General features: G+C 39.1%; 1 protein-coding gene across 3 annotated transcripts in view; it reads right to left on the minus strand.

Annotated features, from left to right (window-relative positions):
* FAF2 (Fas associated factor family member 2) overlaps nt 1-16,676 on the minus strand; it is a 97,271-nt gene that overhangs the window by 79,579 nt on the left and 1,016 nt on the right. The gene's annotated exons all lie outside the window — the stretch shown is intronic.

The following is a 16,676-nucleotide window of genomic DNA, read 5'->3' on the forward strand; positions in this document are numbered from 1 at the left end:
GATAGTCACCAGTGCTAACACTGCATGGCAATGTTAACAATGCAAAAAGAGACATTAGGTACCTCCTATCAGAAGTATGAAACATCACATATGAAGCATTCTTGTCCCTCTCCCCAAAGCCAAAAGGAAAAAAAAAATTCAACCTGAATCAGATCAAGCCTCTAAATCTAACTGCCAATTTACGGGAAATAAATAGGGACAGAGGAACATAGCACACATCACCTTCAGGATGCAATCACAAAATCCAGTCTGTGGGAAACTACTATAAATGACCCATATATTAAACAAACAAATTACAAGCGGAAAAAGACAGGGAGAAGCAATGTTTAATATTTAAGAGGCATATCGATCAGCTGAAATTCATGTACTTTACTTGGATCTTAATTTCAAATAAAATATTGAGCAAAATTTCAAAGGATTTTTTAATTGTACTATTTGACTTTAATAGATCTTTTAAAATTATAGCAAGTAGGCATATCATTTAGCCTTGACTAAAATATCATGATGAGCATCAAGTCCTGGGTAAGAAACCTAAGCCCCAATTAAAAAACTGAATGGCAAATCAAATTTAACTCCCCACCCCCCTTACAACCTTTTTCTAAGAAATCAACCATAGTCTAGCCAACAAATATCTACTGAGATATGTAACAGGCTTGAAGATAGACCCTGCAGATTCTTAATGAATAAGATAGGAAATTTCTGCCTTCATGGAGTTTACTATCTAGCTACTATAAATCAAGGAATTATTTTTAAAAAATTCATCTGCACCTCTCTATAAAGAAATAACGATTTAATAAAAAATTTTATTCAAAGGAAACACTTGGGCATTTACTCAACTAGCACTGCTAAAAATGGACAGATTTTAGAGAGGTAGCATGTGATTTGGGGGGCAGAGTATAAATATACCAAGTGTAAGATCTGGATTCTACAATGATAGTAACTTAAATTTATTGAGCAATAACTCTGTGTCAGACACGATGCTGGGGAGTTTAATATATGTGATCTATCTAATTCCAACAATTCTTTGACATAGTAATGTCTTAATTTTTATAGATAAGGATCCTGAGGCTTAGAAAATGAAATAACGTTCCCCCTGGCAAATGGAAGGCAAGATATAGAGCCAAGACTTTGAACTTGGGGGTCTCTGACTCCAAAGTTTATGCTCTGGCCACTACATTATGTTGCCCATAACTGTGCTCATAATTGTGCTCATCCTAGCTGTTTCCTTACCTATAAAATGAGAAGCCCACAAGAGGCATGATTCCCAAGGGAATGAATCTCCCTGGTGACGTGTGACATGACTCCCAGGAATGAGTCCGGCCTTGGCAGCAAGGGACTGAGAATGCCTACTTGACCAAGAGGGGGAAAAAAGAAAGGTAATGAGCTGAGGCCACAGTGGTTGAGAGACCCCAAATAGAGTCGAGGGGCTATCCTGGAAGTTTTTCTTATGCAAGCTCCAGCTAGACATCCCAAATGGCCACAGTATGCCATGCCCTTACAAAAAGTAGTCCCCAAATACCCAGGACCCTACCTGAGATTCTATAAAATATTCATTCATTAAGTTTTATCTCTCAGAAACTTAAATCCACCAGAGAGTTCCTATGCCAGACAAGTACTGAAACCCAGAGGCAACAGCCTCTTTAAGAATAACAATCAGATGCAGCCCTTTTCCCCATACTGTCAACATCCCCTTTCAAAATGAACAAGTTAGGGTGCTCACTGCCTAGACACCCCTGAAGATGGAGAAACAGATTAGGTGAGAGGAAGGGGTAGCAACAAACAAGATAAGATTTAACAAAGGTCTATAAATACTGAAACTTTATATAAATATATATTTTTAGATTCTGAGGTGTTGTAATAGCTGGAAGGAAGTAAATGCCATGGGTGGAACTGTAACCTATAACATCCTTTGAAATTTGTTCTATAGCTATTCGTTGAATTGTGCTTTGAAAGTCTTCACCTTTCTATATATACCCTATATTGCATAAGGAAAGAACTGAAACTGTGGAACCATAATCCATAACAATTTTTGAAATTACCTATATAACTGCTTGTTGCGCTGTACATCGAGAGTTGACACCTTTCTGTATGTATATTATATTTTACAATAATGGAAATAGCTGAAGTTGTAGAACTGTGATCCATGACATTCTTTGAAATTTGTTCTCTAACTGCTTGTGACATCATACGTTGAACATTATCACTGTTATGTATATATATTGAAGTTCACAATTAAAAAAAAAAATGGGGAGCCCAAACTTCCTGTTATCTATGAGCCATTAAGAAAGTGATGTATGTGAAAAGCTAATGAAACATAATCTGTTAATATTAAACTTGTGGAAAATGTGTTTAAAGATACAAAACCTGCAAGTTAAATTGGAATTTTTAAATGAAAAAAAAAAAAACCTACATAGTTTAATCAGCAACACTTTTAATTCACAAATCACAGGTTTAATTCTGTACATGTGAACAATATCAGACAAGGTTTCTACATACAAAATCTTGTATCTATCCTTTTTGAAAAGGAGTTGCATGCCTTCAAGTATATTTTAGGCTGCTTGGTAAGTGTTTTTTCCCCCCAGATTCCTATTTAAAAAAGGATTAACAATATTTTTACACAAATTCTCAATCCTAGTCTCAATTAAATATTCCCCAGAAAAATAAGGCAAATATAAGAGAACATTACTATGTGCACAACCAAATGTTCTCCAGGACTGCCTCTCTTTTGATAGAGCCCTGTTACATATGAGATGCTTTACACATGTTGTCTCACTTAACACTTTTAAGAAACCCAAGCACACTTCCATGATAAAAAACAAAACAAAACAAAACACACACACTAAACTAGGAGTAGAAGGGAATTTCCTCAGCCTTAAGATAAAGGTATCTACAATACACCGATGGCTAACTTAAATATCAGGAACAAGAGAAGGCAGTCTGCTCTCACCATTTCTACTCAAACATTTGTACTAGAGCAAATAGACAAGAAAAAAAGAAAAAACATCCAGACCGGAAAGGAAGAAGTAAAACTATCTCTACTTGCAAATGATGACCTTATATACTGAAAATCCCAAGGAACCAACAAATACTATTAGAATAATGAACAAGTTAAGCAAGGGTATAGGATACAAGACAATGTACAAAATTCAGTTGTATTTCTCATTCACTGGCAACGAGCAAGTGGATAAAATTTAAAAAATTTGATTTATAATAGCATCAGAAAATATTTAGGAATAAATTTAAGAAAAGTATGGCAATATACTCTGAAAACTACAAAACATCATACCAAGAAATTACATGTCTTGCCATTTGGCAAGACATTTCATGCTCGTGGATTAGAAAACTTAGTACTGTTAAGATGACAATTCTCCCCAACTGGATTCATATCTGATACAACAGCAATCCCTGTCAAAATCTCAGCTCCCTTTTTTGCAGATTCTAAAATTTTACTGACCCTAAAATTCATATGGTAACATAAGGGGCCCAAAATAATCAAAACAATCTTAAAAAATGGACAAAGTTGGGGGATTCACATTTCCTGATTTCAAATCTTTCTACAAAGCGACAGCAATCAAGACAGTGTGGTAATGGCATAAGGATGGACATATTGATCAATGGAACAGAACTGAGAGTCCAGAAATAAACACAACTATCTGTGGTCAATCGATTTCTGACACAGTGCCAAGACCATTCAATGGGGAAAGAGTAGTCTTTTCAATAAATGGTGTACGGAGAACCGATATTTACATGCAAAAGAATGAAGTCTGACCCCTACCTCACATCCATTAACTAAAACGGATCACTGATTCAAATTTAAGAAATAGACTATAAAACTCTTAAAAAAAAGCATAGGTAAATCTTCATAACCTTAGATTAGGCCATGGTTTCTTAAGACATGATACCAAAAAACATAAGGAACATAAGGAAACACATATATATTGTACTTCATAAAATTAAAAACTTCTGTACCTCAAAGGACACCATCAAGAAAGTAAAAAGACAACCCACAGAATGGGAGAATATTTTTGCAAATCAAATATCTGATAAGGGACTTGTATACAGAATATACATACAAAGGACTATTATAACTGAACAATAACAGATAACCCAATTTAAAAATGGGCAAAGGATTTTTTTAAAAGTAATGAATCATAAATTTTATTTTAAAATGTAAACATCACTAAGCATGCATACATTTTAAAATGATAAAATGTACAATTTCGCTAATCTTTTTCTTTTTGCATAGGACATCATTACAATATAGAAGCTATGCCATACAAAATAATACAAAGTTTCATCTAGGCAAGCCATGGCTAGACTGGGAGTTGTACAGTCTGTAGTGATGTGGGAAAGACAAAACGTGGCTTTTGGGAACATGGGGTGGTGCTGGTCAAAAACAGCAAAAAAAAATTCCTATAGAAAAGGAAAATGTGTGTTCAATGGAAATGATCTTAGACCCTTGGGTTTTGCCTTTACATTTCAGCAAACGATTTCAGAGAAGCTTGCATCAATGGCTTTGGATGAGGAAGGGGATGTCTGTGCAGCCAGGAAACTGCTGAGACCTACAACGCACCCACATCCACATAGGTGATTTTGGCCCCACCCAAGCCAAAACAAGCCCCATACCCAGACAACACAAAGTTGCTCAGGAGATACCCATATGTGGGGCCCTTGAGGTCACTGGCACTCAGCACACTGGGAGCCTCAAGGCCAGGACTGGGGAAGCACAGCCCCTTGCTCACACCCAGACAGGCCCCCTGACCTTGGGAATGGACCCTGGGCTGATCAATACTGAGAAGTGGCCCCCTGTGGAGGGGTCCCTGGAGCTGTGTGGAGAGGACAGCCTCTAGCGAGGCCCATGGTTTGCTCATTCAGCCCACAAGTTGGGTTTCCTGATGAGTGTGTGCAGGTGCTTGTCAATGTGTCCTCTAGGAGGAGACACTAGAGAAAACTAAAGGTTCCAGGAGCCCTGGGAGAAAGTGGCTCACACTGCCCTCCCCACAGGGAATGCATGCTGTGAAGGGCAAGAGATGCTCTATTTCTCCTACCCCGTTCATTTTAAAATAAAAGTATAGTAATGCTTTAAAGCTGAGTTGTGGTGATGAATGCACAACTATATGATGATACTGTGAGCCAATGACTGTATATTTTGGATGGATTATATAGTGCGTGAATATATCTCAATAAAACTACATTTTTAAAAAAATGCTGTCTGAATAGCAGAAAGGCTGAGTGGGGTTGGTGGGTGTGCCGGTTTGAGTGTATCGTGTCCCCAAAATGCAATTATCTTTGTGGTCTTGTGTGGGGCAGAAGTTTTGGTGCTGGTTGGATTTGCTTGGAATGTGCCCCACCCAGCTGTGGGAGATGATTCTGATGGGATGTTCCCATGGAGGCGTGGCCCCGCCCATTTGGGGTGGGCCTTGATCGGTGGAGCTATATAAATGAGCTAACTTGGGGGGAGAAAACTGAGTGCAGCTGGGAGTGATGTTTTGAAGAGGAGCAAGCTTGCTAGAGAGGAACGTCCTGGGAGAAAGCTGTTTTGAGGCCGGAGCTTTGGAGCAGATGCCAGCTGCCTTCCTAGCTAACAGAGGTTTTCCGGAGGCCATTGGCCATCCTCCGGTGAGGGTACCCGATTGCTGATGTGTTACCTTGGACGCTTTGTGGCCTTAAGACTGTAATTGTGTAGTGAAATAAACCCCCATTTTATAAAAGCCTATCCATCTCTGGTGTTTTGCATTCTGCAGCATTAGCAAACTAAGACAGTGGGGCAGGGTGTGTGTGTAGCACACTGCCAATCCAGTATCTCAAGATGGGGTCATGTCCACTTTTCTTGCATGGACACCAGGAGCCACCTCCTGCCAAACCCAACCCTTGTAACAGATAAGGGGCAGGGTGGCAGGTGGGGACTGAGGGGGGCAAGGCCAGAGGAGAAAGGGCCTCACCTTGGAGCAGGTTGAGATGTTTGTCAGAAGTAAGCTGGATGGTATATCCAAGTTCTGGCAGAAAACTCTCTGGAACATGTCTAGGGCAAATCTCTAAAGCCTAACCTCAGTATTGGGAAAATCCTATGGCCTGGCTTTTCCCTGGGGCAAGCCTGAATTTAAAAACTGTCAGCTTCACATCCCGAAGTAATTTGGACAGACAATAAAAATATATATGTAGGGCCTCCCTGAGGAGCTGGGGGAAAATGAAGAGGTGTTCAGCTTCCTCACCTGGATTGTTGCTGATGTTCTCATAAACATTGAGGACTGGCAGTTTGATGTGCCAAGCCCTCTATCACAGGACTTGCCCTTATGAAGCTCATCACTGCAAAGGAGAGGCTAAACCTGCTTATAATTGTGCCTAAGAGTCTCCCCCTGAGTACCTCTTAGTTGCTCTGATGTGGCCCTCTCTCTCTAGCTAAGCCAACTTGGTGGGTGAACTTACTGCCTTCCCCTCTACGTGGGATCTGACTCCCAGGGGTGTAAATCTCCCTGGTAATGCAGGATATGACTCCCGAGGATGAATCTGGACCTGACATCGTGGGACTGAGAACATCTTCTTGACCAAAAGGGGGATGCGAAATGAAACGACATAACGTTTCAGTGGCTGAGAGATTCCAAATGGAGTCGACAAGTCACTCTGGTGGACATTCTTATGTACTATGTAGATAACACTTTTTAGGTTTTAATGCATGGGAATAGCTAGAAGACCTGAAACCATCAAACTGCAACCCAGTAGCCGTGACTCTTGAAGATGACTGTATAGCAATGTAGCTTACAAGAGGTGACAGTGTGATTGTGAAAGCCTTATGGATCACACTCACTTTATCCAGTATATGGATGGATGAGTAGAAAAATGGGGACAAAAACTAAATGGAAAATAGGGTGGGAGGCTGTTTTGGGTATCCTTCTTTACTTTTATTTTTTATTCTTATTTTCACTTTTTCTGGTACAAGGAAAATGTTCAAAAAATAGATTGGGGTGATGAATGCACAACTATATGATGGTACTGTGAACTGACTGTACACTTTGGATGACTATGGTATGTGAATATATCTCAATAAAACTGAATAAAAAAAAACCATTAAAAAAAAACCTGTCTGCTTGCATCCTTGACTTGCGCCTTGGAAAACACAGTTACCAGAATCCCCTATGGAATGGAATCTTTGGATAGCAGAAGATGAGGGATGACCAGCAAAGCCTTGCTTCTCACTGGTCGCAAAATCACTGATACATCAAACCCTTTTAAACCTCTAGCACAGTTTCTATGACTACATGACTTTTTTCTAAAAGAGTTGAAAAATATGTGTGTGTGTGTGTGTCAGTGACACCTGCCAGAGTCAAAATAATTAGGTAGCCTCGAAAACACAGCTCAAACCAGGAGAAGCAGAAAGATGAGGGGTCACGAGTGCTCAGGGCATGTTTTCACATCAGGCTGAGATCACGAGTGAAGTCTGTGGTGAGAGCTGAGATCCTGTGCGGTTCATCCTAGCACCTGTTTCTAGCAATAGTTCTGCCACACTTTGCTTGGGACCATGGAAAGTCGCCAGTCCTCCCTTTGCAAGCTCCTGTGGCCTGTGCGCTGACCCATGGCGTGGTGAGGTCTGGGGGTGCCAATGTTCCGGTGATTCTGTCCTCAGAGGCCTGGATGTGCCCGCTGTGGAAGCCCCTGCCCTGGATGGACAACTAGGAAGGGCACCTCCAGGGCCATGCTGGGCAAAGGATTTTAACTAGATATTTCTCCAAAGAAGATATACAAATGGCCAATAAGTAAATGAAAATGTTCAACATCATTAGTTATTAGGAAAATCAAAATCACAATGAGATCCCACTGCACACACACTAAGATGGCTATTATTAAAAAACGGAAAATAAGTAGTGTTGGCTAGAATGCAGAGAATTAGGAACCCTCATGCACTGGTGGTGGGAATGTAAAATGGTGCCACTGTTGTGGAAAACTGCTCAGAAATTAAACTCAGAATCATCATATGACCTGGCAATCCCACTTCCAGGTATATATCCAAAAGAATTGAAAGCAGGAACGCAAACATATTTTTACACCAATGTTCACAGCAGCATTATTCACAGTAGCCAAAAAGTACAAGCAACCCAAGTGTCTACCAACAGATGGAGGGATAAAATGTGGCCTATACAAACATACGTTTAGCTGTAAAAAGGAATAAAGTTCTGAAATATGCTACAACATGGATGAACCTTAAAGACACCATGTTGAGTGAAATAAGCCAGAAACAGCAGGATAAATATTGCATGATTTCACTCCTATGAAAGACCTAGAAAAAGTAAATTCATAGTGAGAGAAAGTAGATTCAAGGTTACCTAGCACAAGGGATTGGGGGAAATGGGGAGTTAACGTGTAATGGGTACAGGGCTTCAGTCTGAGGTGATGTTAAAAGTTTTGTTAATGGATGATGATGATGATGGTAGCACAATATTGTGAATGTAATTAATGTTAATGAATTGTACACATGAAAGTGATATGTGGCAAATTACCATGGGAAATTTTGAGTTATATATACCAACTAAAATTTTTTTAAATGTGTATAAAAGAATATTTAAGAGTTACTAATATTTTTCAAAAATCAAAAGAAAAAGAAAAAAAAACAACAACAGTGAAGGGGTCCTGTCCTAGCAGATATTAAAACTTAGCCAAAGCTATTGTTATGAAAACAGTAATGGCACCAACACAGGTTAATGAAACAGAATTCAGCGGAGAAACAAATAAATGGGAACTTAATACAGTATCGATAAAGGGGGCATCTCTAATCAAATGGGAGAAGGAATGGATTACGCAGCTAACGTCTGCCTATTCTGAAAGCAACCCTCCCATACACCAAGGGACACCTGTATTTTCCCTTAAAAATAGAGGCGAAGTCATTTCCTAACTCTTACGTCCCTACTCTTTGCCATCTGAAATAGTTTAAAACAAGTCTCGGCGTTACTTTTCAAAAGTCTTTTTAAAAATTTTTTTATTTCTGTTTCTTTGTTATTTTATACATACTAGTTTTTTTTCTTTTAACTCAACCAATAGCAAAACAAAACCAAAAACTACATCTACCACCCACATTAGAAATACAACTTAAAATGAGATCCTGTTCCCCCTCATGAGATTGACAAAAATCAAAAAAGATACAATCCAATGCTGGCAAGGGTATAGGGAACAGACCTTCTCACATTCTCCTGGGGGGAGTGTGAGCTGCCAAAACTCTTTGGAAAGTAGTCTAGCAGTAGCTATTAAAATTTACAAAGTATATTTGTTTCGGCCCAGTAACACCACAATTTTAGGATGCTGTTCTACAGAAATAAAAGCCCCACTAAATCAGCAACATCCTCTATAATTTTAACCTCTTTTCTCAGCATTTCCTTCACCTTCATGTCCTAACTGAAACCTCGTTTTTCCTTGAGGTCTTCTCCCATATTTTTCCTCCCATATTTTCATGGTCGTATCTCTGGGCATGGAAGTGAGATAACTGCCCTCCTTAATTTTCCTTCTCACTTTTGGGCTGTTCCAGTTTGCTAATGCTGCTGGAATGCAAAACACCAGAGACGGATTGGCTTTTATAAAAGGGGGTTTATTTGGTTACACAGTCAGAGTGTTAAGGCCATAAAGTGTCCAAGGTAACATATCAGCAATCGGGTACCTTCACTGGAGGATGGCCAACGGTGTCTGGAAAACCTCTGTTAGCTGGGAAGGCACATGGCTGGTGTCTGCTCCAAAGTTCTGGTTTCAAAATGGCTTTCTCCCAGGATGTTCCCCTCTAGGCTGCAGATCCTCAAAAATGTCACTCTTAGCTGCACTTGAGATATTTGGCCTCTCTCAGCTTCTCTGGAGCAAGAGTCTGCTTTCAACGGCCGTCTTCAAACTGTCTCTCATCTGCAGCTCCTGTGCTTTCTTCAAAGTGTCTGTCTTGGCTGTAGCTCCTCTTCAAAATGTCACTCACAGCTGCACTGAGTTCATTCTGTTTGCCAGCTCATTTATATGGCTCCACTGATCAAGGCCCACCCTGAAGGGGTAGGGCCATGCCTCCATGGAAATATCTCATCAGAGTTATCACCTACAGTTGGGTGGGGCACATTTCCACGCAAACAACCTAATCCAAATGTTCCAATTTAATCTCCACTAATATGTCTGCCCCACAAGACTGCATCAAAGAATATGGCTTTTTCTGGGAGACATAATACATTCAAACCGGCAAATGGGCCCTTCTCCTTCCCTTCTCCTTAAAAATGTACACTACCTTGTGAGATTGAGAACATCTTCTTGACCAAGAGGGGGATGTGAAATGAAAAGAAATAAAACTTCAGTGGCTGAGAGATTTCAAATGGAGTCGAGAGGTCACTCTGGTGGACATTCTTACGCACTATATAGATAACACTTTTTAGGTTTTAATGTAGTGGAATGGCTAGAAGTAAATACCGGAAACTATTAAACTCCAACCCAGTATCCTTGACTCTTGAGGACGATATAACAATGTAGATTACAAGGGGTGACAGTGTGATTGTGAAAACCTTGTGGATTGTACTCCCTCTATCCAGTGTATGGATGGATGAGTAGAAAAATGGGGACAAAAACTAAATGAAAAATAGGGTGGGATGGGGGGATGGTTTGGGTGTTCTTTTTTTACTTTTATTTTTTATTCTTATTCTGATTCTTTCTGGCATAAGGAAAATGTTCAAAAATAGATTGGGGTGATGAATGCACAACCATATGATGGTATTGTGAACAGTTGATTGTACACCATGGATGATTGTATGATATATGAATATATCTCAATAAAACTGAATTAAAAAAAAAATTTACACTACCATGTAGAACAGATTGAGAGTTACCACAAGTGATGATGTCCAGGATTAGAATCAACATTTGGGCTTCCTTTGCTGTGTTTTCTCTTTTTTAAAAAACTGCTACACAGCTATTTCTATTAACCCTACTAATGTATTTGTAGTCAAAGAGAAAAGAAGTCAACACATAAGGCCAGAGATGCAGTGCTAGGTGATGACAGAGAGGAAAAATGGGAATACAGAGATCTGGGTTCAAATACAATTTGTCACTAACCTTGGGTAAGTTACTTGCTGATTATAGTTTACTCACCAGTGCAATGGAGATACCAGAACCTACCTCATTTGTTTATTGGGAGGATTCATTAATACAATGGATCTATACCACTTGAGACAAAGTAAATGCTCAATAAATGTTTAAAAGACATCAAAAGCAAAAACAGCTTCATATCTCAACGTTTCATCAGACCATACCATTCACTAACCCTCCCTCACTGGGGTCATTTGCTCACTCCAAACCATTTCATCCTCTATAATTTTAGCTCCTGGCTCCCCTTCATTCTCTCCAACCCTACTGATGTCCTGGTGATTCTACTACTTGCACAACTGTTCTAATAATTTGTGTCACTCAATTCCTAGTCTGTCTCTCCTCCAATGATCTCTACCCTATCTTAGTCATTCACTTCTGGGTTCAAGCCCTAGATCTCAACATTATCAATAACTGCCAGCCTGTCAACATTCTCATACCACATCCTCCTACATTTTCGGCTTCCTCCTTCTATTGGCCTTTCTCTAATAATCCTTTGACACTGACAGGACTTACAATCCACTGATCCCACTACCTTTTCACCATACCTCCCCTCCTCTCCTCATTTCCCATCTTACCCATCATAAGTTCTATAGGTCAAATTTATCATCACTCTGTTATACATATCCTTGACTCCTCTGCCCTCTATCACAATCACATACCCTTGGCTAAACCACAGTATTTTAAAATTTCAAATCTCTTCCTACTCTGCACCTCTACCCTCACAGCTGAACAAGGGTGACTGGTTTTCAAATAAATTTATGCTCACTAACCTCAAGTGGACTCGTAATGCTGCCTGACCTTTGTACTAGTTGCTTGGTCCATTCATTCTCCCATACCCCTAGAGGAGTTTTTTTTGTTTTTTGTTTTTTGTTTTTTTTTTTTTTGGCCAGGGAATTTGGTGTTGTGGAAAAACATGAGTTTTGAAACAGGAGGAAAACCTGAATTAACCTTCTAACCTAGCTTCTGGTAGGTTCTGTGACTTTGAGCAAATTCTCACTTCTTTGAGCCTTTCCTCATCTATAAAATAGGGACAGTATTATCTAATCCACAGGATTCTTTTTCTTTTTCACTTTTTAAAACATCTAACACTTTGCTTGTTGCAAGTCAGTAACATACAATTATTTTAAAAAGGAATTTTAAAAAATAGTAAATCTCATCTTATTGCCCTCATTCTAACTCCAGGTTTGCTGTGTAACCTTTGCATACTTTTTCTTCTGCATATACAGATATACAGTACTTAATGTGGATGTTCTCTTACCCTAACTGACTAGTTGGAACAGATGCCCTTCATTTCCTAAGGCCTTCTCTCTAGTATAACCAAGCATTTCTGCTACCATCAGTTGAGTTGTGCTCTTGACAAGAACTGGTTGTGTTTGCCCCCTAATTGTGTGTGCTGGTTATATTTGTCATATAAATGTAATTAAATACATAAATCTAAATTATTTGCTTTGGAAAGGCTCTATGGGGGCTAGTTGTTAAAAAAAATTGCTATTCAGTCAGATGTGGGTGAGATAACTGTAAATTACTTTGGGATAAATCATTGTGATATAGAAGAATTTTGTACTCATTGCTTGGCAAATGTTTGCAGTCTCACTACAACTTAAAAATAATCGAATCAGTGTTTATGGATGTAGTTTGTCCTAGAAAGACTCCAAGAAATGCCAAAGGACTCATTTCCAAAAGAAAAGACTAGGTTTCCATCAAAAGATTTCTACCTAAATGTGTATGCTTTATGTAAAATGAAATGTTCAAATAACGTACGGGATTTTTAAATTCCTCACTTTAAGTGATTTTTCGATTAATTGATCAATTATGGGTCCCAGTCTCCATGGGTAAGAAAGTTTCTGCTATCTTTGTCTTCTACAGATAGGATCGTATTTTACTTTTGAAAGTCAGCATAGCAAATGGTTATGAAGACTGGCTCTGGAATAAGATTGCCTGGATTTGAATCCTGGCTTCTCCAATTGCTAACTTTGTGACCACTACTTAACCTCTCTATGCTTTAACTTGTTCATTTTTAAATTGAGACTAATAGTATTGCCTACCTAATGAGGTTGTTTTGATGATTAAATGTTAACATATCCAAAGCACTGACAAATATTAAGCCCTTGAATGTTAAGCATTATTATTATTACTTGTAGCCTTTCAAAGCTATGAACAACAGCTTAAACTTTAATCTGTAGGCGTGAAGAGTCAAAGGTTTTTTCAACCAAGGGTGACACAACACCAGGTTACAGATTTGCTTCACAGCATGGAGTATGTGCTGGGAATCTCCCAGGCAGCAGGATATAAGAGACATGACTGTCTATCATTTTTGTTTGTTTGTTTTTGGTGACATTTGATTTGACTGGAACTCTCTGTGATGAGGTTTTAAATACATGAACAGAAAGCACCATAGACTTTTTTTTTTTTTTTTTTGCCTTAAGTCATAGAGTCTGATGGAGCCAAAAACGTTTCAAAACGAGTTATAAACTTGATACTACAGCCCTGAGTTCAGGCTTAAATTTCTAAAATTTAAGAAAACAAGGCCATATCCTGATATCCATCTAAAAGGAAAGAAATTTCTTACTCCTGTGCAAGCAGAAAAGGAATTATTTCTTCCTCCACTGGCCATGCAGAGCTCCTTCAGTCCCTTCTCTGTCTGTCCATGTTAACCTTCTCCAGGAGTTCAAACAGCAACCTTGAGGCAGTGAACCAAGGCCCTAGGGGTGTCTGCTATATTTGGAAATTTGCAAAAATGGACTTCAATCTTTAAAATGTCAAATTTATTCTATAGCCAACTTGGTCAGAAAATAACCTTCCATATACCTGCGTTAGCTCTCTAAACTTATGCCCCTCTTCTTTCCCATTTGAAATAGCTTAAAACAAATGCCTGTATTAGTTATTCAAACTCAACTGGTCCCAATATAAACAAGAGAAAAATCTTAGAAGACATCAATGGACTGAAAAGCATGATAAATTCATCCTAGGGAGTTCCAACCAAATCAAATGTTACACACACACACAAAAAGTGAATCAGAGGAAACCCAAGATTTCCAAAATAATTTTACTTTCTCCAATTTCTATATATCAAGTGAGGTAAAATACTGAGAACCAGCTCCTGGCAAATGTCACCCTGTTCTGTTTTGATCCCCATAGAGATTCCCAGTACATACTCCATACTGTTAGTGAAGCAAACCTGAAACCTAGTATTATGTCATCCCTGGCTGAAAAAACCTTTGCTGACTCCCCACGCCTACAGATTAAAGTTTAAGCCACTGTGCACAGTTCTGAAAGGCCTCCAGAATCGCCCTAAGTTACCTTTCCAGACTTATTCTCTAAATCAACAGACATACTCCGCAAGTTTCTAGCTCCATACCTTGTGTAGGCTGGTACCTCAGAGGTTTGAACACCCTCCTGCCCACCACCTGTTAAATTCTATTCATCCTTCAAAATAACAAGGTACAGTAGTAAGACCCAGGCTTTGAATTCTAGCTCCAGCCCCACTAGAATTCGAATTCCATCTCCATTACTTAAGAGCTTCATGACTTTGAGCAAAAAACTCAATGGATGTTTCCTCTCCTGCAGGCAAGCATACCACCTATTATACTTACAAGGCTACTGTAAAGATTAAGCATAATGGTTACAAATTACCTAACACTATGCCTAAGGAATACCAGATTCTTAATAAATGGTAATTACTAAGCCTTCATTCTTTCCCCTTCCCATAACTGTCTTATACAGACAGGATCATATTTTACTTTTGAAAGTCAGCATAGCAAGTGGTCATGAAGACTGGCTCTAAGCTGTCACAGCACTTTCTTTGTTCATATCATATTACACCAAAAGCATTAATATCTTGCAGGATACTCATTATCTGTGTATAAATCTGATTTTCTGATTTCTCCATTGGGTTATAGGCAAGATGGCTATGGATATAGATTTCTAAATCTCTGCCACTCACTACGTGTGCAAGTTATTTGACCTCTCTGAACCTATAACTTCATTAATAAAATCAGCAAGGGTTAACACTTTGCAGAGTTAGTAAAGGATTTAAACTACCTGGTATAATGCTTGTCACCTAATAAGCTTCAGAGAATGTTTAATGGTAATCTGGTTGATGAATCTGATCAAGATTTGAATAAAAGAATATATAAATACAAATCTTATTTGCCTCCTTAAACCCAATTTCAAAAGGCAATCTTAATATAACTTTAACCTGCTACCCACCTCTCTTACTGATCTAGATGTCCACTGACGACAAAATGGAGGTTTCCATGGACTTTACCTTGGAGATACTATCACATATTCATGTTCTTCTGGTACCAGACTAAGTACATCATGATTTATAATTCATATCACCTCATTACACTGAGAACATGGGGACCTACCCCTGAACAGTTGTGAGGGATAAAACGGTCTGCCAAAGTTAAACATAATTCTGAAATGAGTGATCTACTAGGAAACAGAAGCTGGTTGTCCACTGTTCATTTCTTCGATTTTAATTTGCTGTGTCATCAATTTCTTTACTCAAAACTCCAATCAAATGTCAACTACTTCTATGACTTTTATATACTTCCAACCCATTGCTCGAGGGAAGAGGAAAAAATTTCAAAATTATAGTGAAATCTACTCAAGGAAATTACAGAAAAGTGGGGACTTGCACCCCCCCCCCCACACACAAACACAAGATCACTGCATTCCACTCCCTCAGCTATACACTAATACTGATATATAGGTTGCATAGCACAGAAGTTAAGAGGCCAGAGAAAAGATTCTGGAAAGACGGACCTGGCTATGAATCTTGTCGCTGCCGCTTTCTAGTTGTGTAACCTAGGCATGTTACTTACTATTCCTAAGCCTTTGATTCCTCACCTGTAAATTAGGGACCATAACAGTTATCAATCCCAAAGGGTTGTTGTGAGTAGTAAATGCGATAATGTATTCTAGGTGTTTGGCAAAGTACTTACAGTAAATGCTCAATAAATGGTACTGTACCTAACAGTGCCTGAGTACTGAGGCTCTTGATAAACACTGCTGAATGAACGAATGAATGATTAAAACATTTTACGTTAAGAAATAAGAGTACCACTGATTTTACTTCTATCTTAAGTTAAATAATGATGAACAGCAGCAGAATTTTGGGAGCATTTTACAGTTTACAAAGCCCTTCTGAAGTCCATCAGCTCATTTGATTTCCACAACATCCTTAGGAAGGAGACATTTTTAAGAAATGCAGTTTAGAGATAAGGAAACTGGTATCCATCAGGTAACAAAGAGCCAAGGTTACCCACCCTAGTGGCCTTCTCCAACCAGATTCCCAAGCTACCAGATAAGTGCCTAGTGCCAAATGTACTGAGCACAACAGCCGATAAAAGGAGGCAGATCCCTGCAAGTTATCACCCTCCTTAAGCACAGTCTCAAGCACAGGAGTCCAGGAATAACTCCTGCATAATTAGCCCCATCAGAAGCCACTGAAAATACTTATAATACCTTGAGGGTGGGAAGGCCAGAACCGCCTATAGGCGGGGCCCTCGCCACCACCAGAGTGGGACCTGACAACCATGAGGCCAGCAGTAAAAATGTTTTGAAGAACTGACATGGGGACG

This window comes from Choloepus didactylus (genome assembly GCF_015220235.1).
Source record: "Choloepus didactylus isolate mChoDid1 chromosome 11 unlocalized genomic scaffold, mChoDid1.pri SUPER_11_unloc1, whole genome shotgun sequence".
NCBI classification, from domain to species: Eukaryota; Metazoa; Chordata; class Mammalia; order Pilosa; family Megalonychidae; genus Choloepus; species Choloepus didactylus.